The sequence below is a fragment of the Punica granatum genome, chromosome 5 (genome assembly GCF_007655135.1).
Source record: "Punica granatum isolate Tunisia-2019 chromosome 5, ASM765513v2, whole genome shotgun sequence".
NCBI lineage: Eukaryota > Viridiplantae > Streptophyta > Magnoliopsida > Myrtales > Lythraceae > Punica > Punica granatum.
The window spans coordinates 21,531,159-21,544,023 of NC_045131.1; the positions used below are offsets into that span (position 1 = coordinate 21,531,159).

At 32.6% G+C, this 12,865-nt stretch overlaps 1 long non-coding RNA gene across 1 annotated transcript; it reads left to right on the plus strand.

Annotated features, from left to right (window-relative positions):
- The first annotated feature begins 3,716 nt into the window (after positions 1-3,716).
- Positions 3,717-5,206, plus strand: LOC116209206. The gene is made up of 3 exons (XR_004157173.1): positions 3,717-4,054; positions 5,008-5,071; positions 5,163-5,206. It is a non-coding gene; the product is annotated as an uncharacterized LOC116209206 (long non-coding RNA).
- The last annotated feature ends 7,659 nt before the right edge of the window (positions 5,207-12,865 follow it).

Genomic DNA, 12,865 nt, shown 5'->3' on the forward strand with positions numbered 1-12,865 from the left:
GTTGGTCATTTTGACATAAATTGTCAAACAACGTGAACAATTGACCCTTAAGCCAGTAATGCAAATGTGGAGCCGGAGATGTCCTAGGAGGCCGAAACTAGATTTCTCATATTGTTTTCTGAGTTGCTTGGGTGCTTCAGAGATCACTGTGATCTTTGTTTGTCGAAATTGGACCTCTAGGGACTTGAAAAATACATCTGAGACCTTTAAAGCATTACTCGGGAGGTCTAGATTACTTGTGTAATTGATTCCAACAATTACACATTGAGCCTTGGGAAGGCTAGCACTGTGTAAAGTAGGCATCCGGCGTCAAATTTCCCCAAAGAGGACCTACGGATATGGATTTCCACTAAAAATTGTTTTTTATGCTCCTCGGAGGTTACTTAGGAAATTGAAAAGGGTTTTGCTGTCTGTTTTGCCCAATTGTGTCTGTCCGCTGGAGTTTTCAAGGCAATGCAAGGTCAATTTCGTTTGCTGTTATTCCGTCAAATCGGTCTCCGGTTATACATTTTCGAAGAAGGGTAGGCTTGTTATGTCGCTCGGAAGTCATTTGAAATGTCAGTATGGCTTCCAAGAGACAATTTGAAGCATTGCACATGCTCTGTGTGCTTGTGGGATATGGCCGCATCTGACATTTGGAATTAACTTTTCTCTGAGAAATCAACATTTTTGGACTTCCACTGAAAAGTTGTCTGTATACAGAAAGTTGTTATGTATAGAGCATACGATTTGCGAAATGCATTTGAAGACACTTTTCATATGTTTAGCACTGATGTGGATTTTTGGAGTCAAATATTGGCTATCTTCCGATGGTCGAGCGAACTATCGAAAAATATGACTGTCCGTGTTGTACTCTGAAAATGCCGATTTTGGATGTTGTTGAGCTCTCTAGTCACTCTGTTAGCTTTTGATGACCAATGAAGTTCTTCTATTGTTTGTCCATGTCATCCACTTGACTCTGCTGACTTGAGGGTGAATAGTGATTTCTTGCTCTGTTGAGCCTTCTTCTGTATCAATACTCAAGTCATGGTCGAAATTATTGTTGACACTGTTGTTTGGACTAGTGGGCCAAAACAGGGTGTTGATAATTATTTTAAGGAATTTAATCTTTTGCTAAGGAATACAAATTGGAACATTTTCGGTTTTTGTAGTTGAATGATCCTCTCAAGTTAGCTCTCAAGAAGTTTCTATAACTTTTTTAGTATATATGTTAGGTCTATATTGTTGGAATTCTATCTGGGGTTCGCAATTGAGTTTGATGTTGGCTATCATGTGGGTGATATCCTTTTATCTCCTTAAAGAAATGATGGTTTCGGTTATTTTCACATTTGATCGCTTAACTATAACTTACTGGTTGGTCTCGCTACGGAGATATGATTTCTTAGGGACTGATTGTGCTTACTGTTAGTAATCTAATGGCATATTCCTTTGCTCTTGAGGTGAAACAAATTTGCTGATATCAAACCTTAGATTTGATGCTTGAATTACTTATATGATTAATGTTCTAATTATAGTGTTTGGTGTTTGTATATATGTTTCGCCTTGAGTGAGTTATGGTTCTTTTGAGTGAGAGTTTCATCTGGTTGAGAGCTCTTGTTCTTAAACCAGTATTGTTTGATTTTCGTGATGTGGTGGGATATTTTGATCGCCCTTGACTGAGGTTGAGATAAGTTCTTGTTGGTATCCTTCTGTATGTATTCTACTTAACTTGTAATATTTAGGGTGTGTTTGTTTTTTTAAATTTTTTTAACTTAACTCAACTCAACTCTACTTATATTCAATTCAACAACATAATCATTACTTTTTTTAATTTTTTAATTTTTTTAATCATTTAATTCAATTTTTAATATTAAATTCTCTCAACTATTTATTACTTTTTCACAATTTAACAACACAATCATTACTTTCTCTCAACTATTCATTATTTTTTCACATTTTTTCTCATAATTCAACAATACAATCATTATAAACCAATTAAAACCAAAACTCAACTCAACTCAACTCTAAATCCAAACGTACTCTTAATATTTCTATATACTGATCCAATCTGCTGTGCCGAAGGTTGTGCTATATATATAGTTTCTATTTATTTTGGATCCTGGACTTTTCATTTTGAAATTCTTAAGTTTTTTATGAGCCCTTACTCTTGCTTTTATTCTTCTAGTTCCACTAAATTGATGGATTATTTTCTTTGCTCTTAACTGATGTTGTCAGTGAAATCCTATAAGTAGGAATGGGATTAGATGTGTAGGTGTGTTTAGTTACCATGGATGAGTCCTTATGGTTGATTTTGCTTGACTTAAAAATTGTTTTCTTTGATTGATGTGCCTATATGGAAATTGATAGGTTGGTATAGGCTAGACGGAGTTACTCGATATTAAACTCCTATATCTCCATGCCATGAGGCTCCTCCTTGAATTGTCTTAATGTGACATGTCGAGTTCTATTCCATACAAAGATGAGCGAGCCACGTGATGGTGTACTATTAAAGCCATGTTCATTGGTTGCAAATTCTTTGTTATTAGTTCACGTTTTGTTTCTTCACTTGAAATTCTAAGTGAATTTTAGCTTAGGTTCTAGGTCTAATTATGCATGAGTTGAACTTTATGACAGCTTCATGAGAGTACTTTGTCTCATGCCTTGAAAAGCAACTGAGTGGTTACTATCCTTTAGTGAAGAGTATATTTTCTACCTTATGCTTGGAATTATCTGATAATTGTTGATCTTTTCGGCTATATCACTCTTTCCCATTACGTGGCCCCATTTCGATATTAAATGTAATTGTCAATTTATATTGTTTACGCATAGCTTTAATGGAGGTCGGTTCCTGCTAGGCTGAAAAATAAAATATTTTTATTATTAGATGTTGGGGGATGATGATATTGGCAGGGGTTTCTATTTTCTCATAATCATGAATCCTCTACTTCTGAAACTAGGAAATATTGGGTTATATTTTTGGCATTCCATTCAATTAGAGTCACCATGGTTCACTTGGTAAATTGTTGATTTTTTGGGACAGGCATATTAGATTTTTTTTTTATTGTGTTAGTGGAAAGACTGTTTTGGTAGATTAGACCGTACCTTGATTGTTTTGGCATAATGAAATTAAGCTTGTTTGGAAAAAAAATATATTTATATATATATATATGTAACTTTGACATCAAAGTGAATTTCCTATTTTATTCTATGACTAGAAAAGCTTTGAGGTAAACGCCTTTTGTGATACAAAATGAAGTTAGAAATTTCTGAAGGAAAAAAAAAATTGGTTGCTCGATCTTGGATGGCTTCTTGGTTGTTATTAGAGACAACGTTCAATTTATTAGGTTGTATCAGATAATGAATTGTGGACAAGAAACACAGGTCTGGTTTGTTTTCTTTCAATCACCGTTTTTATAAGTTGAAGTTTTACGGAATGCCTTTTGCTTGTGACTGTTCTGTGAACTAGTTTGCTTATATTTCCATTCTACCCCCAAACAATATATTTGGGTATGAGATCGTTTGGCTACTTATGAAATTTTTTTTTGGTTACAGATTTATATTACATTTATTTTCACATTTTGTTTGGTTGTATAAAACATTATTATTCTGATACTATGTAAACAAATTTCAAAGACGAAATTTTTATAAAGTGGGGGAGATTGTGAAACTCGGAACATTTTTCAATTATGCATACATACACAATTTCCTTCCCCCCCCCCCCTCCCCCCATGAGCTTCCACCGCCTTCCATTCACTCAATTTATTTATTTCTTTCTTTTTTTCATTTTCGGCTCTGTTTTGGCTAGGGGAGTCGAAGAGAAGAAAGCAACAAGATAGATAGAGATAGATAGATAGAGAGAGAGAGAGAGAGAGAGAGAGAGAGAGTAGAGACGGGAAGAGCAATGCAAGGGGGATGACAGGGGGGCTCAAAATTGTGTTCGCATAAGAGGAAGAAGAAGAAAGAAGAGCTAAGAGGAGATGGGAACAATTGACAGACTGATCTGGGTAAGGGGATTAGGAGAACGATCTAAGAGGGAGTTGAGCTCAAAATTGAATTTATCATCCATAGTGTTCAGGTTGGTATTGTTGAAAATTTTTCTGATTTGATGCTTTCATGCGGTTTCTTTTATGAAACAGTATAAGCCAGTTGAGTTGCTAAATGGAAATGGGTAAGTTCATGGATCAACTTAACGTTCATGCATGTCGGTGGATTCTGTTAAGAACTACATTGCTGCATATATTTATGTAATTTCTAGAGTCAATTGTGACCTTAGAGCTAGTAATGCAAAGGATTTTGGTTGGATGGAATATAGAGGTTCTGCTGAACGAAGTTCTTTTATTAGTTGAATTCCTTTGTTATCAATTGGCTTGTATGAGTTTCTTTTAGTTGATTGTTCTCTTGTTGTGAATTTGGAAGTTGGGCTAGTCAAATTGATGGTGAGGGGAGCTGTTAAAGCTTATAGACCCATTTAGATTATTGATGCTTTGGGTACAGATTATTGAGCTCAGAGTTTTGAGAGACCATTTTATTCAATTGTGTCTTTTCCTTGGTGAATTGAAGAGCGTGGTATAATTAAATTGCTAAATTGGGAAATTAAAAGTGGAATTCAAATCGGAACTTTTGAATCAAGTGTTAATTGTGCTAGGGAAAAAAAGAAGAAGAAGAAAGATGATGTTGTTAGGTGTTATTCTGATTTCTTTGTATTGCTAATCATTGGTTTCTATCTATACACTTGGATTGAATTAGAAGAGAGCAACTTATTAAATGATGATACGGTATGTTGTTGTAAGAGAGGTTTTCTTAGGATTTTATATGAGTACTGTTCTATAAAGTTTGGAGGAGGTAGATGAGGTTATGTTCTCATTAATTATTTCACATTGATAGATGAACAAAGGGATAATAAAGCTAGATCGAGTATGGAAATGTTAATGTTAGTTTTTCTTTTGGAATGAAAATCTAATATCACTAGTATGTATACTTAAACTATTGTATTGCGTGTTATTTGATTTTTCTGCTTATAATTAATAGGGATTATGGAGATTGAGCTTTGCATCTCGAAGAATCGACCTAATTAAATATTTTTGGGTGTTCGGTGAGTACTCTATTCCCTTGTAAAATGATGTATTATAGTTATATAAATATTTAAGAAGAATATTGATGAGGATCATGGGCATGACAATGAGGCTGATGCACACGAGCTTGGAAGTCGGACTCGTGAAGAGGGAGCTAAAGCACAAGATCTTGGAGGCTTGCATGTTCTGAGTGGGCCAATCACACGGGCTAAGGCCAAACAAATCCAACAAGCTATGGAGAGCATGCTGATGGGCTTTTTGGGCCAAGAAGAGTCTAATTCAATTGGGTCTCCAAAGGCCTTTATTCACTTGACTTGCCATGAGATGCTGAAGATGGAATGAAAGACTGCCAATTATTCTATATAGCCTTTATTTAGTTTCCTATGTTATTTCTGGCTTTAGGAAACTAAGGATATTCCAGTTGTCTAGTTTATTAGTTTCCAGTTTCTCCTAAGCTTATATAAAGGAGGCTGAGTAGCTGATCAGAGGTAGACTATTATGGTATTTTGGTGAGATTTTCTCCTTTGTTCTTTATTGAACTCCTTCGAACGAACAAGTGTGACAGCTTGTGATTGTTCGGTACACTTTGATATTATTGGTTCTTGTTTCTTCATAAACAACGGGTCAATAATCATTGTCTTGATATTGTTGGTTCTTGTTTCTCTATAAACAACGGGTCAATAATCCTCTATATCTAAATCTGTGTTTGGCGATCTGTGAATCGATTCAAGTTGGTCGTCGGGTTTTACAATCCTTCATGAGTTCCGCATCAAGAAATCGGTCTTGCTATGTTGTGTGAATTGATTTGGGAGATATTGCCCTTTTATGGTTCATTTTGATTTGAAATACGCAGTGTGATTATGTATGCTGATTGTGTGTGAGTTATGTGATGATAACATGTTGTCATTGTAATGTGATTGAGATTGTGTTTGTGTATGATGATATATGAGATGATGTGGCATGGTTGCAATTGATTATGCTCTTGTTATTGTTTAACTATGGCCATGGGACCGCTGGACCCGACAAAATATAAATATGGGCGAAATGGCCGCTGGACTCGGCATAATAGAAAATTAGGCTCAAATGGCCGCTAGACTTGGCGAAATAGAAAATGGGACCTGAATGGCCGTTGGACTCGGCGGAATAGAAAATGGGGCCAGAATGAGATGTGCGTGATCACAGTACCGTCCTAACTTGTTGCGAGAAAATGCAACCTTATAGCTATATTGATTGGTTGAGTTGTATATTGTTTGTCTGGTATGATTGTTGAAGATGTGATGATTGTTGAGATTGTTGGTGATGTCATGATTGTTGAGATTGCTAGAGATGTGATGATTATGGAGATTGTCTGAAGTTGTTCTATGAAAGCCGTGTTGTTGCTGGAGTTTGATCTGTCAAGTGATTGTGTTACGAGTTTCTATGAAACGCTAATGAATGGATATTTGATGTTTATGTGGTATCGGATATTGGAGAGATGGTTGGAAGAGTTACGTGTATTTATTAGTAGAACTTAAATTTAATTACTATAATGGATATAATTATTATTATAGTTTGTATCTATATATATACTGTGTATGTGTGCGAGTGAACTGGTAGTTGGATTAGATGTGATTGTATAATTCATTTGAATATTTTTTTATTTGCAATTATTTAATAATAAGTCATTTTACTTTGGAATATATTGCTCCTTGAGATGCAGTTCACACTCTGCATATATTTTTCAGATGAGCTATGAGCTAGACCAGCAGCACAGGAGAACTCTTTTTATATCGGGAATCAGCTCGGAGAACTAGGTATGAACCTTAGTTATTTGATAGAAATTTTTTTTGTATAGAATTGATTTGAAAATTGACCTGAAAATTTTGTTTAGTTGTATTACTGATATGGATGCGAAAAAATAATCTCTTGAGAAGAATATATATATATATATATATATATATATTAGAGTTTGTTGGATTGGTTATATATATGTTTTGGGAGTTTATGAAAAGCAGGTTTTCATGTGAATAGTTTATGTGATAATGGATATCGATACAAATTTAGGAGAAACTCTATTGAAATTTCGGATCGTAATAGAAAATTGATACAATTTCTTTGTTGGCAGTTGTCTAGTCATTCTAGTTGATACATATTAGGTGCAATGCGGCTCTTCAAAAATCTCGAATAAAATAAGAAGTTAAAAATATGTAAATAAAAATAAAGTACTGTCTTTGTCTGCACACCATTTTAATTTATCAATATAATTTGATTATACTTGTTCAATTTATCTTATTGTTCATATGAAACTTATGAAATAATCAATTACAAAGAATATATTTTAATTGTTTAAATTCTCAAACTTGATTTTATTTTTGTTGATTTATCATTCCCATATTCGAGTTTTCTGTTTATTTTTCTTTTAATTATTTATATGATATTACATTTTGATGTTTTTATACCACATCATTAGATATTTTAAACATTGATCGATAAAAGGGCACTAAAAGAAATTAGCATGTAATATTTTAATGTTCATAAAAATGCATTTATTTAAACAATCATCTAACGTAACATACGTATACATATATATATATATATATATATATATTTATTTATATAATTGACCTTGTGCACTCTACAACGAGAGGAGTTCAAAGATATTATATTATACTATCTTCCCACATACCCTAGTTGGTTTTTGGAGTACGTAATTGGCTGTGAAAATCATGTCAAACATCCCAGTATAGTATCATTCAATCATAGTACATTTTCACTATTTCATTGAAGTTTTAACGGTGATAATAAGTTGGCCAGGAAAAATAAAGTTGAGAAGAAGTGTGAAAATAAATCTTTTCCGGTTATAAGGTTGGTCCATAAGTATAGCATAATGGCATTAAAAGAATATCTTAATAACTAATTAAAAGGTATGATAGTTCCATCACGAGAATCGAATTAAGGACCCCTTAATTATCAGCAAGAGTGCGTGCTACTGTACTATATCATCTTTCTGTGGAATTAATATCTTTATTTTTAGGTCTTTTTTTTGGGTGAATATTTTAGCTAAATTATCAATGAGAGTACACGCTGTTGTACTACATCCTCTTTCTATCTAATTAATATCTTTATTTTTAGGTTTTTTTTGGGTGAATATTTTAGCTATTTTTATCTCCTTCAAATCATCCAAATATCTACATTGGATTTTATATTTATTGTAAATGGTTACTTTCACTTGTCAATCGATATTTTAGAAAAAAGATTAGATAGAAATATGTGGTAGACCAGGTATAGGAAATGTCAATAGTTTGAGCATTATTCAGTGGATTTCTCCAAAAATTCGTTTAGATATCATAAGGGGAAAAAAATAATAATGCAATGATAAGTAAACTACCTGGGCATAATAAATGGGAACAGATGTAAAAAACCAATAAAGCCAAAGAGATTAATCATTATTATGTTATTATTTTCATTTTTATGTTTTTCTGTGTCTTTTTTCTTTTTTTTTCCCCTTCATTTTTATCTCGTTATTTTGCGTGCTTTTTCCATGTTAGTTTTGATTTCATCATGTATTTTTTATTGTTTCTTTCTCATCTTTTAAACTAATTTTCTATTAGGAAAAAGTTCAATTTTGAACCTTAAGTTTACTCATTTTTTCGATTTCGTCCTAATTTTATTTTCATTTTCTTATTTAATCATGTCACCATCAACAAACGACAAAAAATTCTCATAAAAGAAATATTTTTCATTTGATCTATTTTTAGTAGAATACGATTGAAGTGCATAAGAGGACTTCTATTCATTAAACATGTGTAGATAACTATTATGGAGCATCCTCAAGTTTAGGTATCGTTCCTCCAATGATCGTACTACTAAGATACACATTTTGTTCCCTTTAATCTGACTGTGAAATTTCATAAAAACTAGTTGATGACCAGTGTGCTGTGCAGGTGCAATTGAATAAATTTTTTGTTGCAACTAATCTAAATAATTTTACACGTTATACATTAATATAATTTAGTTAAAATCAAATGAATTATGTTAAGGATATCAATAGATTACAAAAAATCATTCATATCGACTAAGAAAAAATGATATATTTTACTTGAACATCAATTGGACAATACTTCGATGAGAGTGTAATTATATTGAAATTATTAATTTTGTATAAGCTTGTTCTAAAAGTAATGCCCGAAACTTATCAATTTGAGACTTTCTTATATTTACTTGCATCAATGAATCCTAATTTCATTAGAAATAATAAATTAGCAAAAATTTAATTATTAATAAAATAATGTACTTGGTCAAACATGCAAAGTATACCTCTTGATAAAAGAAAATCATATCAAAATTGATAATTTCACTACTTTGTTATGTCTCAATTCTTTTAATATATGATAAACCGTTGGACCACCTCAATATCTATTAAGTTATAGATGAAAAACAAAAAAATTTAATGCAAATGTAGTAGTTCTAAGCAAATAATAAACCCACCAAACAAATTAAGGTGGTGTTCGATAAATAAAGTGCTTAAAAATTAAGCACTTAATTAGTTAAAAAAGAAATGTATATGAAGAGAGAATGAATTATAATGATGATAAAAATTTTTTGAGAGGAAAGAGCATCAATAAGTAGAAATTGAATTATTTTATTAAGTTAATTTTTTTTATTACTCATTAAGTGGTTTTTGACTTAATAATTAAATAGATAAGATCATTATCTTTCATCTTTTTCTTTCTCTCCTATTCATTTTCCTATGTAGTTAACTTGTAATGAACTTTTAAGTACTTATTTAATTAAGTTGTAAACAAACACAACCAAACATCCAAATAACATCCTAAAAATTTACTTTTATAAAAGGAAAATATGAATTTGACAATCATGAATTTTGAGAAAACTCGACGAAACTCGGTGAAATGCTAGTGAAATTTTGTGAATCGACCAAATTGGTGTAAGATATCGGTGATAGTATGGGTCTATCTGTGAGACCTGATATTTCTTTTATTTCAAATAGCCTATATATACACGAACACTTACATACTTATATGTATGCATATATTATATACCTGTGCTGGAGCAATTAAAAAAAATGAAAGGGGAGCATGGCTCCACGTGGCCTCAATTTTTCCCCTGACCAACCTTCCACCGCCTCAGCCTTTCCTCTATCTTCTTCTTTTCTTTTTCATTCTGTTTTGTTGAGGAAGAACAGAGGGGGGAGATAGAGAGGGAGACAGAGAGCTGGGGGAAGAAAAAGAGCAAAAACGTGAGCCCGCCATTCCCAAACTTCCTTCTTTTTCTTTCTTGTTTTGTTATGTTGTTTTCTTTTTCTTCCAATCTTCTATTCTTCTGCGGGAAGTCGAAGAAGAAACAGAGGTTGAGAGAAAGAGAGAGACCGAGAGTTGGAGAGCTTGAGATGGAGCTCACGGATGAGGTTTGGTTGCTCTCGATTAGTTTCTATGTGGTGATTTTGATTATTTAAGCTTTCAATTGATTGCATTCTTGTTACCTTGATGGCATCGGGTTAGTTTATTGAATTAGATAACTTAGTAACACGACTCAGGGCCACGAACTTTCTTAATCGTCCCCTTTATAACTGTTATTATATTTTGTTTTTTATTTATTAGGCGGGTGGGTGGCACACATGTTCTGTGCATTGTTTTGGCAAATTAAGTTGGGAAGAATTGATATTGTTGATTTTTCTTGCTTAAGCTTAATTTATTTGATTGTGTTCTGGTGAAAGTAAGAGTATTTGGTTAGTGGGATTATAAATTGGGAGTGAAGAACTAGGGAATTATGCTAGAGTTCAAGTTGGAGCCAAGTATAGGCATGTTTAAGTTAGTACTTGATTCTTTTCTTCCACCTTCTTTCATTCAATTGGGTTGTTATGTTGTGAATCTAGAATTAACAGTTAATTGGATTGTTTAATTAATATGGTTTAAAAGCACTATGATATGCAAGAATAAATATGGAAGAGCTTCTTGGAAGGTGTATAGAGGTACTGCAATTGGAGGCTCGTTTAGATTGCAAGGTTTGTTAACATTGGTTAGGTGTAATGAGCTTTAGATTCGTGTATTATACATTCATTATCTTAGCTGAGTTTCTCTAAGTATGATTGAGGGCTCGTGTGAGTAATTTAGGTTTTATGTTTCTCCTTTTGTGATAGTATAATCATGTTCATATTTGATTGTCGAGGTTACTTGTCATCGAGTAATTTATTAATTGAAGTCCATGAGCTACATATTTTGTCTGCTAAGGTGATTAATCACATTTCAAAATATATGTACTATATTTCTTGTAGGATTAAGAAGTGTAATTATCTTGCTTGTGACATCTTGGGTTTTTGAGAATTGAACTATATCTATGATATAATCTTGTGCAAAGGTATTATGGGGGGGAAGAAATATTTTTGGTAGAGGTGTGATTTGGCAATGTGATACCTATTGATAAAATTAGTATGTTTTATAAATTGTTTTTCTTGCTATGCTTATGATTTATAGGAGCTGAGGAGACTAGAACTTTGCATTCTGAAGACTGGAACTTTGCATTCTGAAGGCTCGTCTTTCTTAAATATTATATTAGAAGTTCGGTGAATACTCTATTCCCTTGTAAAATGATGTATTATATTAATATCAATTATTTAAGAAAAATATTGTGATAATTAAAAATTAAGAAATCGTTCTTACTATGTTGTGTGAATTGATTTGAGAAATACTGCACCTTTTATGTTTCATATTGATTTGAGATATGCAGTGTGATTGTGTATGAGATATGTGATGATAACATGCTGCCATTGTAATGTGATTGAGATTGTATTTGTGTATGATGATATATGAGGTGAGATGACATGGTTGCAATTGATTATGCTTGTGTTGTTGTTTAACTGTAGCCATAGGCCGCTGGACCAGGCGAAATAGAAAATGGGGCCTGAATGGCCACTGGACTCGGCGGAATAGAAAATGGGGCTCAAACGGCCGTTAGACCTAGCGGACTTGAAAATGGGGTTCAAATGGCCGATAAACCTGGTGGAATAGATAATGGGGCCCAAATGAGATGTGATGGGTCACGATACCGTTCTAATTTGTTGCAAGGAAATGCGACCCTATGTCTATATTGATTGGTTTTGTTGTATATTGTTTGTCTTCTCTGATTGCTGGAGATGTGATAATTGTTGAAATTGTCTGAGGTTGCTTGGTGAAAATCGTGTTATTGCTAACACTTGATTTGTTAAGTGATTGTGTAGTGACTTTTTATGTGAATGGATATTTGATATTTATGTGATATTAAATATTTGAGAAATGGTTGGAAGAGTGGTGTATTTATTAGTGGAACTTAAATTTGATTACTATATTTGATATAATAATTATTATTATAATTTATATATATATATATTTATATTTATGTCGTATATTCGTGCGGGTGAGTTGATAGTTGGATTGGATGTGATTGTATTATTTATTTGAATATTTGTTCGTTTGCAATCTAATATATATATTGTTTAATAATAATAATTCATTTTACTTTGGAATATAGTACTCACTGAAATGCAGCTCACACCCTGTATATATTTTTCCAGATAAGTTTCTTGCTGCACAGGAGAATCTTTTTGGACATCGGGGATCAGCTCGGAGAACTAGGTAAGGACCTTAGTTATTTAATAGGTATTCTTTTTGTATGAAATGTATTTAAATATGTTACGACCTGAAACTTTTGTTTAGTTGGTTTAGTGATGTGGTTGAGAAAAATTATTCTCTTTTGAGAAGTATATATATATATATACATATTAGAAGTTGTTGGATTGGTTATATATATATATTGGGTTTATGGAAAGCAGGTTTTTCTAT